Below are 12,266 nucleotides of genomic sequence, written 5' to 3'. Positions count from 1 at the left end.
TGGTCAGACTTCTTGGGAGAACAGGTAGATACTTGTTGGAATGCCTAGAGAAGAGGATGCATTTTTCTAGTATAGGTTAAGAGGGGGTGTGATGGAGGAATATGGAGTGCCCTTGGGAGTCCAGACCTACCACCATGGGAATGGGCCAAGTGTTCAGGAGCAGTGCTCCGGCTCTGTCAAAAGCAATGCTACAGTTCATGTAGGGGGGAAGAGAAATTGGAACACAAAGTTTTTTTAAAATTGATGTTGAAATTTTGTTTTTACATATATTTTAGAAAACAAAATTCTATTCAAATATTAAAATTAAAAAACAAAACAAAACAAACAACCCCCCCCCAAAAAAAAACCAACGCTAAAAGGAAGCTGCATCAATAACGTCAATCATGTATCAGGGTCAAATGTTCTCTTAAGGACTCAAATGTCTTTACTGGCTTCTGGGAAAAGTGAAAAATTTTGTAAGGAAGGAATCAATTTCTAAATGGGTTTTATCCTTTCAACCCAGTTTTTCAAACTGGCTGTAATCAGCACAACAAACCCTAACACACAATTTAAGATCTGGCCATACATTTAGCTAGAAAGTCTATCTTCAAGTACTGTAGGCCTTTCTTCTATATCCTGAAGTAGCTATCTTCCCTTCCCCCATGAATCCTACTGAAAGAATGTTTTTCTCCTTTCCATGTTTACATGGAGCAAATTAAAAGTATGAGAAAAGAAAAAAAAAACTTGGCTGGTAAACGGAAAAAAAAGTATAAACACTATGGAGAAAACAAGAACGCCAAAAGCTCTCGTGGCAGGCAGTCCTCTTCCTGCAACTGTGCCTCACTAAGCATCAGACAAGTTACTTAAATCCTCAGAGATCTGGTTTTCCTATGTGTAAAATATTTGGTGTGGAAAAAATGACTGCTAGAGTCCCTTCCATCTTGGAAACTTCAATATAAAATAGGAACTTAAATGTAAAATACAAATATAAAATTCCCCAGATTGGTATTTTATGACACTGACTTTCCTCAAAAATCCCATTGAATAGAATGGAAGACAAGGGCTAGATTTCATGAAATCTTACAAGAAATTATATGAAGCTGTTTGCTGCCTGGTAATCGCAGCTACTGGGGAGGCTGGGGTCAGTGTATTACTTGAGCCCACAAGTTAAAGCTCATCTCACTAAATACAGCACCAATAGGATTAGGGTCCAAGGGCAGGAGATAGACACCCACCTTGCTGCTTAAGGAGGTGTGAACTGGACCTGGGTGGAAATGGAGCAGGAGTGGGTCAAAGCTAAGAAAGAAGAGAAAGAAAGAAGGAGAGGAAAGAAAGAGAAAAAGAGAAGAAGGAAGGGAGGAAGGAAGGAAAAAGGGAGGGAAGGGAGAGAGAAAAGAAAAGAAGGAAGGAAGGATACAAAGATCATTTTTCATTTTTGTCTGAGGTCCTCAAAATCTTTAGGAGATTACTAATGATCCAGAAGAAGCTTTCCCATTGATAATTTTCTTAAGAAAATAACCAAAAAACCTCTTAAATCTTTTAGAAGGGCTAAAGCCAGGTATAGAATTTGGTTTTTGAGCCAGTGCTTTCTCCAAAACAATAAGCCCCACTTAGGAAATGAGGTAAAGGAAAAATGATGTTATAGACAATTTGAAAGTGTTTTGGAGGAAGGGTACAGAAGGCAGTGGGACTATTCCCTAATTTATGTATGTGACAAAGTCTTTGTAGACTGGAACTTCCTAGGACCTACCTTACAACGAGAGGCAGTGAGGTGGCTCAGGGGATGGTGGGGATACAAAAAGAGGCAAAAGATAGCCCCTGCCTTCAAGAGGTTTGCAATCTACTAAGGGGGTCAGCATGCAAACAAAAATATACAAAGCAAGCTATATCCCGGATAAGGAGCAGATCATTAACAGAAGAAAGGCACGAGAATTAGGAGGCATGGGGGGAGGCTTCTAATAGAAGAAGACATTGTATTTGGGACTTAGAGGAAGCTAGGGCGGTGAGCAGCCTGAGTGGAAGAGAGAGCGCATTCCAGGCCAGGGGGCCATAACAGCTCTCCCTCTTTCCTTGCTCAATTTCTCTCCTGCTTTTACTTCCTTCAATAAATAGCTCCTGCACACTGCAATTCATCGCAAGCACGCCTCAGGGGCCAGATCTCACACCAACTTGCCAACAGGAAAATCTAGGCAAAAGAATGTCCTGATACTCCTTTATAGCCACCCTGGAGGAATGATGAACCTTCTCAGATGTGGCAAACTCCAGTGACTAACTTCCCTAGCATTCTCACTCTTAACAAAGAGCTGGACTTTCTGCAAAGATATCACAGTGGGGTTTCATGTGACTAGGTGGGGGGTTTAGATAATAACATTTATTCATTAGTTATTGGAAAATACGATGGGTGCGTGGCAACCTTACGCAGAGTATTCCTGTATTTCTGACTTTTTGTTAATGGAAGTATTATACTTAAGTTTAGGTAGGATTTAGTAGAGGCATTTATAAAACAATTTATTTATTATATATTTGTGTTATATATTATTTTAAATTTATGTGTTATCTTTTATTTATGCATTTTGTATTAGATATTTATGTTTTATTTGTTATTTTTAGAAAATATAGGTGGCTATCTAGTATAACTTTCTCTAAAAACTAATTTTCATTTCACTTAACAGTATTAGGAGGGAAAGCAAGGGAAGAATAAAAGAATGACCAGTAAAAAACTTTCTCCAACATCCAAAACTTCTACAAAAAGGAGTCAATAACTTAGGGTAACTTTAAAAATTTTCAAAGATACTGCATAGGAAGCAGAGAGGGAGAAGTGAGAAGAACAATCAGATCAAAAGGCAATGGAACCTGAAATAGAAGTAATGTCATTAGAGTATATACAACAGGCCATCTGGAGAAGAGATGAAACCAATGCACAGAGAGGTACGCTATAAGGATGATAGGGTCAGATAGAGGGCTTCAATGATTTGGGCATTTTGCTAGGGTTTTCTCTGCCAAAAAAAAAAAAAGAGTAACATATACACACACACATATATATATATATGCATGTATATGTATTTCCTTTTTTGGTCTATCTTATTGATAATTTTTCTTCAAGATGTAGAGGAAGCAATAAGAGGAATTCCTACTCTAGACCTGATTATGCCTAACAAGGAGAAACTTGTTGGTGAAGAAGAAATAATAGGAACTCCAGAATGAGGGGGAATAAAGTGCTTCATCTTAGAATTTGTGGTAGAAGAGAAACAAAGAGAGCAATGTGACTTTCATTCTAGATTTTGGGAGGGTCAATTTTGTTTTTTGTTTTTTTGCAGAGCAATGAGGGTTAAGTGACTTGCCTAGCATCACACAGCTAGTAAGTGTCAAGTGTCTGAAGCTGGATTTGAACTCAGGTCCTCCTGAATCCAAGGCTGATGCTTACCACTGCATCATCTAGCTGCCTCCTGGGAGGTTCAATTTTAAGGACTTCTTAGAAAGGATAGGTAGGCCTGAAATTCTAGAGGAGAAGTGATTTAAGGAGGGCTGGGGAAGTTTCAAGTTTCAAATAAAATGCAAAGAAATAGTTCCAATAATGAAGAAAATGGGAGGTTGTCTAAAGGGATCAATGTAGACGGCACCAGGAACTCAATGACCAACTTAGATTTTTAAAAGACAGATACAGAGTATGGAAGCAAGGGCAGTTGATTGAGTAAAAATACAAATCTATGGGGCGGCTATGTGGCACAGTGGATAGAGCACCGGCCCTGGAGTCAGGAGTACCTGAGTTCAAATCCGGCCTCAGACACTTAACACTTACTAGCTGTGTGACCCTGGGCAAGTCACTTAACCCCAATTGCCTCACTAAAAAAAAAAAAAAAGAATACAAATCTATGATAATCTCATAGGAATAGTTTCAGGAGTGCTAAAGCTAAGCATCAGTAGAAGTGGAAAGTTAAGGACAACAGAAGGAGTTTGTTTTTAAAGGGCTATTGGGGTGAAGCAGAAAGAGAATAAAAGAAAGCATGGGACTACTGGACAGGGTGGATGGGACAATAATTATAGATGACTGAGAGAAGGTAGAAGTACCCAGATCTTATCTGCTTCTGTTTTTCTCTAAGGAGAAAATCTTTGAAAAGACAGAACAAAAATGGATAACAGAGTTGAAACACAAGATAAATAGGGAGAGAATAAGAATATAGTTAGTTGTCCTTGTTCAAGTCGGCAGGTCCACAGACCAGGGTACAGAAAGGACTGCAGAAGGTGTGACTGCTGAATCACTGTGAGTTTGCTTTGAAAAATCAGGAAAGAGGGAAGTATTGCAGGATTGGAGAAGGACAAGTGTCCCAATTTTCCACAAAAGGGAAGAGAGTAGAGTATGTGAACTTTAGACCTGTGGGCTTGATTTGATTACTGGAAAAATTCTGGAATATAATATTAAAAGGACGATTGGTGAGGTTCTAGAAAAGGCAGCAGTGATTCCAAAGAGTCAGCAGTGCTTGAAGGACGGGTCTTGACAGATTAATTTCATTTTCTTTTTTGACGAGGTTTCCCTGACTCACAGGAATGCTTCATGTATAGTTTACTCAAATGTTGGCTGCGCATTTTACAAAGTCTCTTATCAAACCCTTGTAGGCAAGACGAAGCTGTGTGGGTTATAAGGTACCACAATTAGGAGCCTCCTAAGCGGTGTTGTGGTTGGAGTCAGGAGGACCCGAGCTCAAATAGCTCAGACACTTGTTGTATGGTATCGGCCAAGTCATTTAATCTCTGTCTGCCTCAGTATTCTCATCAGCAAAATAGGGATAGCAGAAACCAATATCACTGGGCTGTGATCAAATGAGAATGTTATATGTAAAGTGCTTTACAAACTGGACACCCTCATTCATGAATAACACTGATTAGGTGAAGGGTGTCCAGGATGGTGATGGTGCTTGATTCTATGTCATAAAGAACAGTTGAAAACCTGGGTATATTTAACCTGGAGAAGAAAAACCTCCAGGGGAGCATGATAGCTAAGTATGTCACAGAGGAGGGATCACTCTTGTTCTGTTTGAACCTGCAAGGCAGAACCGAGAGCAGTGAATGGAAGTTGAAAAAAACAAAAACTGCTTAAAATGAGAATTGGGCCACCCCCAGAGGTGGTAGGACTCCTTGTCCTTGGAATTCTTTGAGCAGAGACTAGATGACCATCTGCCAGGTATGTCATGCTTGGGATTCTTTTCAACAAAATTTCTCACATATGTTAGCTTTTTTCATCTGACTCTGCCCCTACCATGGGGCATACCCTTATCACCTCATGCCTGATACCCCAATAGTGGGTGATGGGCCTGCCTGTCTAGAGTCTCTCCTGACTCTTCAACCACTAAAATGCTTCTTCTAAAGCACACATCTGACTACGTCACCCTCCTTCTCAATAAACTCCAGTGGCTTCTAATATCTGATCTCATATCCCCAGCCTGACCCCCTTATGACATTCCATAGCTTGTCTGGTTACATTCTAATTTGTGCTGTGTAGTTATATGTTGCTGTTTTATCTAGTCTCTGGGCTCTTATTGCCTAATGAAAAGCTTCATACACAGCAGACAATGGATAAACTTTTGCTGTAAATATTTTTGTTAGTGGAAAGAATCCCATCTTCTATTTTGCATCCCTCCCCTCCTCAAACAAGGCCTTCCTTGCTGAGAGCAGCTCTGTTTCAACAATCTGTAATGGCTCTCTCTGTGAGAGAGTGTGGAGCGGTGGTCAGAAGGACTGCCTTGGGATCCCCAAGAACAGCATCTACCTCCTGCCTATGACCTATGCGCCATAGGACCTTGGGGAAACCTCAGAAATCTGTCTATGTCCTGGGCAATTTTCTAAAACTAAATTACAGAGTTCACTCTTCAGAAGTGGAAAACGTCTCTATACCTGGAGCTCCTGACACTGATGAAATCATATGTTCAAACCAAAAAAAAAAAAAAAAAGACTTGCTTACCACATAATGTCCAAATTCTTCTGCTTATTTATTTTCTGTTTTAAATTTTAAACCTTTAATTTATTCAATACAAACCACATAAGGACCCAAAGGTTTAGTAGTAATAACTAGCATTCATTTACATTCATTTACACTTTACTGATTGCAAAGGACTCTACAAACATTTCATTTGAGCCCCTCGACAATCTTATGAGAGAGTTGTTATTATTATACTGATATAAATGGTTTTTTTGTTTTGTTTTGTTTTTGGGGGCAATGAGGGTTAAGTGACTTGCCCAAGGTCACACAGCTAGTAAGCGTCAAGTGTCTGAGGCCAGATTTAAACTCAGGTCCTCCTGAATCTAGGACTGCTGCTTTATCCACTGCCCCACCTGGCTGCCCTGTACTGATATAAATGTAAAGATGAAGAAACTGGGCCTGGGGAGGTCATACACACAACCAGTGTCTAAAGTTGGATTTGAACTCTGGTCTTTCTGACTCGAAGTCCAGAACTTTGTACTATACCACCCAGCTGCCCAAGTTTTCTGTTTTTCTGATCCCAAGGAGGGGGCTAAAGTAGAAAATACCAGATACATACAGGTCTGGCAAAATCCACAAAAGAATCAGCCAGCAGGGTGGTATTCACTTCTTCTGGCCTTTGCTGGAAGTGGATGCTTTTTTTCCTTCATTGGTGTGCTAACAGCAGCCACTCTCTGCCCTCACTGCAAAATGACCTAGAGTTGGGTACCAGGAGAAACTTTTCACACCCATAGATCAGCCAAAAGAATCTTTGCACAATGGCAGTGTCCCCAGGTTTCAGGACCTTGGGACTGTTCTCCAGCTTGCCAGTAAATTTTTTACCCATCAGCAAAATTGCATGAGAGGTGAGCAATATGGTAGTCTTACACACTAACACACTGGAGAGAACAGACAAACAGGTGGCTCAGTCAATAGAGCACCAAGGGGTCTGGAGTTCAAATTCAGCCTCAGACACTTACTAGCTGTGTGACCCTGGGGAAAGTCAGTTAACCTCAGTTTGTCTTAGTCTACTGGAGAAGGAAATGGCAAACCACTGCAGTGTCCTTGCCAAGAGAAGCCCATGGGCAGTATGGTCCACGGGGTCATGAAGAGTCATAGGTGACTGAACAACAGCACTACTGGAGAGTAGCTGCCTGGACCTAGTCTGGGTGGGTTAGGATGATCATCTGCACCAGAGAATTGCATATCTCTCATGAGGTTTGCCATCATTTCCAACTAGTTACTTTGCTCTGATGATAAGATCTTTACCTTAAAATCTGCATTTGTTCTGCTGAGGAACTTCTCAGCCTGAATTCTTTGAGAGCCCAGGGAGGACCTCACCTACTGGTCAAAGCATATTGCTGAAGGTCAGATAAAGGGAGTAGCCAAACTGAAAGAAGCCTGCTTTCCAGGCATTAGCGTTCTGCAGCACTTGCAAGGACTCATGGCTTACAGACTAGCCACACAGCAAAGTCCAACTGGAAATTGATGTGAACTCCCCTGCAGCAGGTCTTTGAATATTCAGCGTGAGGTGGATGGAGAGTTGAGTCACATTTTGTTATTCAGTTTACAGCTTTTGTAATTCAGAATGCAGCAGAATGGGGGCATCGTTAGGTCAGGTCAAGCATGGAATTCGGATGTGCAGGTTATTTTTCTTCTAGAAAGAGCCTCGTGGTTCATCTACAGAGACTTGACTAGGGGTAGCATTTCTGGGAATGAAGGTTATTAGCATGCCCATCAAGAAACCAGAGTTTACCCTGCCCATGGGCACAGTGCCAAGACCTCTGCTCTGGCAGGCATGGTAATGAGGCAGCTAGAGGAATGATAGAGTGCAGGGCTTGAACCACAGCACACTGCTGCCAGCCAGAGATGGGTATGAAGGCGGCCCAGGCTTGGGGGGAGCCCATCTTCCCAAATAGCAACCTCCTGGAAAGGCTTCTCCTGTATGTGGGCCTGGTGAAGCACATCTTGTTGACAGCTGTAATGACTGCCTTCACATAGTGTAGGTCAAGGAGACACGATCCCAGGACTGCCCTTTTTTGGAGATGCCTCCTTCACACTCACCCCCCTCCTCCTGGCACAACGAGCACTACATAACTGGCCTATAAGAGACCAAGTCACCAGCAAGGGCCAACCACCTTTTCTCCCCGTCTCCTCCAGCAGGCTCAGAATCCATCCAAACAGCCACTAGGGGCCCTTCTCTCCTAGCCCTCTGTTTGATCGCTCACAAAGATTGGCTGGGATGGGAGGCCATGACTGTTCCTTCAGATGAGAAAAAGGACCAACACCTCTCATGTTCCCTGTCTCTCACCTCTGAAGTCCCCTGGGACTGTCATCTGATTTACTTATGTAACTCAAGGGAGATGGATGTCTGTGGAGACTGTTGTTCCTGCCAATTCTCCATTGATGCCACACCTTGCTATGGTGTCCCTTCAAGGTCTGTCCTGGTACTTTTCTTTTTCTTTCTCTACCAAGGGTTCTTAACCTGGGGTCTGTACATTTGTGTGTATTTTTTTTTTTGGTGAGGCAATTGGGGTTAAGTGACTTGCCCAGGGTCATACAGCTAGTAAGTGTTAAATGTCTGAGGCTGGATTTTAACTCAGGTCCTCCTGACTCCAGGGCCGGTGCTCTATCCACTGCGCCATCTAGCTGCCCCATTTGTGTATTTTTTTTAAAAAATCTATCTGTATTTCAATGTTATTGGTTCCTTTGTAATCCTATGGATTTTATTTCGTGCATTTAAAAACTGTATTCTGAGAGGGGGCCCAGAGTTAAGAACCACCTCTTTAGCTCTTGTGGGTTCAGTTGTCATCTTTTCATGGATTTATATCAAGATGCTTTTTGGCCACTTTTTGAATCGGATGTCTTGTAGTCATCTCCAACCTAACAAGCCCAAAACAGAACTCATGCTCTTTCTACCCAAATCCTCCTCTCTTATTTATATGACCCTACTTTCCAGAGCACCCAGCTTTCCAACCCGGTGGGATCCTTCCCATCCAATCAGCTGCATCTGCCTGATTCAGTCACTTATACCCCTTCTGGACTACTGAAATAACCTAGTCTCTCTGTCTCAAATCACTCCCCAAATTCGTCCTAAAGTGTGGGTCTGACATGTGTCACTCCACCCCCCACACTCCCATTCAATAAAGCCCAAGTATCCATCCCAGATTGCCTCCAGGGTCAGATTATATAAAATACTGTTTGACTAGATGAGCACCCTCCACAGCATGGATTTTTCCGGCGTTCTTATATTTTGCTGCCCTCCAGAAACCCTGTGATCCAGAGACCTTCTGCTCCTCACAGAGGTCATTCCGTCTCCCGAGTTGTGCGCAGGCGGTCCCCACCCCGTGCCAAGAATGTGCTACCCCTTTTCCCCTGGCATCTTTCCAGACTCCTTTCCCGGGCATCCTTCCAGGCTCAGTCCAAGCCCCCCCATTCTAAAGCGGACTTTCTAATGTACCCTCAAATGCTAGTATTTTTCTCCAGCTAGCAGCGGTCCTGGAGTCAGGAAGACCTGGGTTCAAGTCCAGCCTGGGACACTTCGTAGTTGTGTAACTCTGGGCAAGTCACTTCACCCTGTTTGCCTAGGTTTCCCCGTCTGTAAAATGAGCCGGGGAAGGAAATGGCAGGAGGCTCTAGAATCTTTGCCAAGAACACCCGAGACGGGGTCATGGAGAGTCGGACGTGACTGACCAACGACTCTGTGTGTATCTTCACCTATTTACACACGGTCGGTTCCCTCCCCAGTTAAAAGGGGAGCTCGTGGACGAGGGCAGGGGTGGTTCCTTTGCCTTCCTTTGTGCCCCGGGGCGTGGAGCACGGCGCACTTACTGACCGTGGGTTGCCCTCCCCGGATTCGTTCCAGACTCCCGCGGTCCATGCGGTCCACGCGGTCCACGCGGCGTCTCTCTCCTCGCTCGTTTTCTGAACATCCATCCACCTGCGCAAACTCTCCCTTTCTTACGGAGGTGGGGTTTACCCGCCCTTCTCCGTGGGGAAACTCCCTCCCCCGAGTAGGGTAGACATTAAGGGGCTTCCAGCTTGGGGGCGGGGCAGAGGAGGTGGGGGACTGGAGGTTAAGCACAGCCTCTGAAGCTGACTGGGAGCCTTTTGCTTCTTCCGTCTCGCGTCCCTCCTCCGTAGGGGAGGCCCCGCGCGTGGGGGTGGCTGTGATGAGCAGCCCAGCGGGGATCACGAGGCAGGGCCGTGGGGAGCCGCGTGTGAGTGTGAGTGTGGACGTGTGAGCCGATCGGGGCGGGGGTGTGGAGGTGTGTGTGGGGGGGGGGGGGGCGGGACGGGCGGCTGGAGAAGCCCCGCCCCCCCGTGCGCGTGCTCCCGCCCGGGCACATTATAAACCAGTGGCGAGGGCTTGGGCAGCCAGAGCTGAGCGGGCGCTTCCGAGGGGAGAGAGCGCGGGGGCTCGGGGCTACTGCTGTCGCCACCGCCGCCGCCGCCGCCGCCGCTGGGGGAGGGAGGGAGCGAGCGAGCGACCGAACCAGTGACGCGACCCGAGCCTGGAGCCGGGGCCCAGCGGAGCGCGAGCCCTCCCCTTCCACACGCGCCCCCGCTCCCTCCAGATCCGCGCACATAACGGTTAGTTGGGTAACGGCCGCCTCAGGATCGTTCGTTCGGTCCGCGCGCGCGCGAGCCTCGGCTCGGCTCCGCTCGGAGCCGCGAGGGCCCCTCCCGCCCTCTCCGCTGCCTGGAGCGGCCCGGGGCTGGGGGCCGGACGCGAGGGCCCGACGGGCCTGCGCTCCGGGGGAAACGGGGTGGCGCGCGCCGCCCGCCCGCCGGCCCGCGCAGGCACAAAGAGGTGTAGCTCCGCGTGGGGATGCCGGGGATGGAGGGCACCCGTGGAGCAGCGCGGGGCTCGGCGGGGCCCCGGAGCAGTGCGACCGTGGAGGTCAAAGCCCCCCAACCCCCGAGGAAAAGGAAAAAGAGTCTTGGCCTGGGTGCTACCGTCCATGACCCATCCCCGCGCACGCGGTCCGCCAGAATCGGGGGCCAGCCTAGCGCGGGCCTTCCCCACGTGGCGCCCGGTCTGGGCTCCGGGCATTCCCTGCCCCGACGTCTGCCGCGTTTGTTAGCTCGGGCCCCGGGCGGGGTGATGGGTGCGCTTGACAGTCTAGCCTAGGACGGCTCGGGAGGGCTTTGTGCCGTCCCGCCCCGAGAACGCGGGACTTTAATAAAGAGCTGGCGCTGGAAGGGACCCGAGAGGCTTTCCGGCCCCACGACTCCCCTTTATACTTGAGGAAACTGAGGCCTGTAGGAGTGGAAGGACTTGCCCGCGGTCACCCGGGTAGTAAATGGTAATGGATAGATTTGAACTAGGGGCCTCTTGATGCCAGCCCTAGTAATCTTTGCTTATTGTGGGAACACGACTTCTTGAGCCATCCCGGGAGAGTTCCAGGTAGTTCCGATTAGTGCGAATGAGAACTTCCCTACATTATTAAAGTTTGCATTGCATACTTCTCTTGGGCTGGAACCATTTACCGTTGTTAATCCGACCCTTCGTGGCCCCAAAGGTCCTGGAGAAGTTTGCCATTTCCTTCTCCAGCTCATTTGACAGATGCGGACACTGAGACAAACAGGGTTCAGTGACCTGCCCAGGGTCACACAGCTACTAAGTGTCTGAGGCCAGATTTGAGCTAAGGTCTTTCTCAGTCCAGGCCCTGGGCCCTTATTCACTGTGCCCTCTGGCTTCAAGTTTTAATAAATTTTACTTGATTGTAACTTCTAAATACATGGGCCCTCTAGTTGTATTAGGATGCACATCTTGGGGTTGCAATAGAACTTTTTACCTTATCAAAATTGTAGCTTTTAGACATTGTAGTTTGTTACTGCCATTCTAGTGAGATGAGATTTGCCACTGTAGTTGAGTTTAATAGTTAAGAGAGTTGTTATTCCTTTTTAGTTTACCTAAACTCCCGGTTCACACTGTTTGCTAATGAAAATGAAACCCTTATGAATTCCTGCTTGACTTTCTTTGGAAGATGGTTTGCTTCTGCCAGTCTTTCTTAATTACCTTTTTTTCCCAAAAGCAACACAGTATGGCCTTTTATTCAAGATTGTTTATGCTTCAGGAATAAATAATGTCGTTTTAATAGCACAGTTCTGGAGTACTGGTAGAGTTAAACTCCAGGGCAGTTGCTGCAGTTTAGTAATAGTGGGGTGGAATCTAAATTCTGTAATTTAGATGGATCTTAGTATAGCTAATATAGGTCCTATCAGGGAGACCTACCCATCCACCCATGTTCAGCTCGAGGTATGTATAAATTCACATGCCTTCAAATAGGTTGATAAGGTTTCAAAATGTAGTTACTTACAGTTTTGC

General features: G+C 45.9%; 1 protein-coding gene across 2 annotated transcripts in view; it reads left to right on the top strand.

Annotated features, from left to right (window-relative positions):
• The first annotated feature begins 10,081 nt into the window (after positions 1–10,081).
• Positions 10,082–12,266, top strand: part of SLC16A1 (solute carrier family 16 member 1) — a 39,853-nt gene continuing 37,668 nt past the window's right edge. Inside the window, exon 1 of one of the 2 annotated variants that reach the window (XM_043963951.1) lies at positions 10,082–10,158. The gene's annotated coding sequence lies outside the window, so the exon portion shown is untranslated. Of the gene's footprint in view, positions 10,159–10,389; positions 10,526–12,266 lie in introns of those variants that run through there. The other variant, XM_043963950.1, reaches the window with a different exon arrangement.

The sequence above is a fragment of the Dromiciops gliroides genome, chromosome 4 (assembly GCF_019393635.1).
Source record: "Dromiciops gliroides isolate mDroGli1 chromosome 4, mDroGli1.pri, whole genome shotgun sequence".
NCBI lineage: Eukaryota > Metazoa > Chordata > Mammalia > Microbiotheria > Microbiotheriidae > Dromiciops > Dromiciops gliroides.
This window is presented reverse-complemented; position numbering and strand designations above follow the sequence as displayed.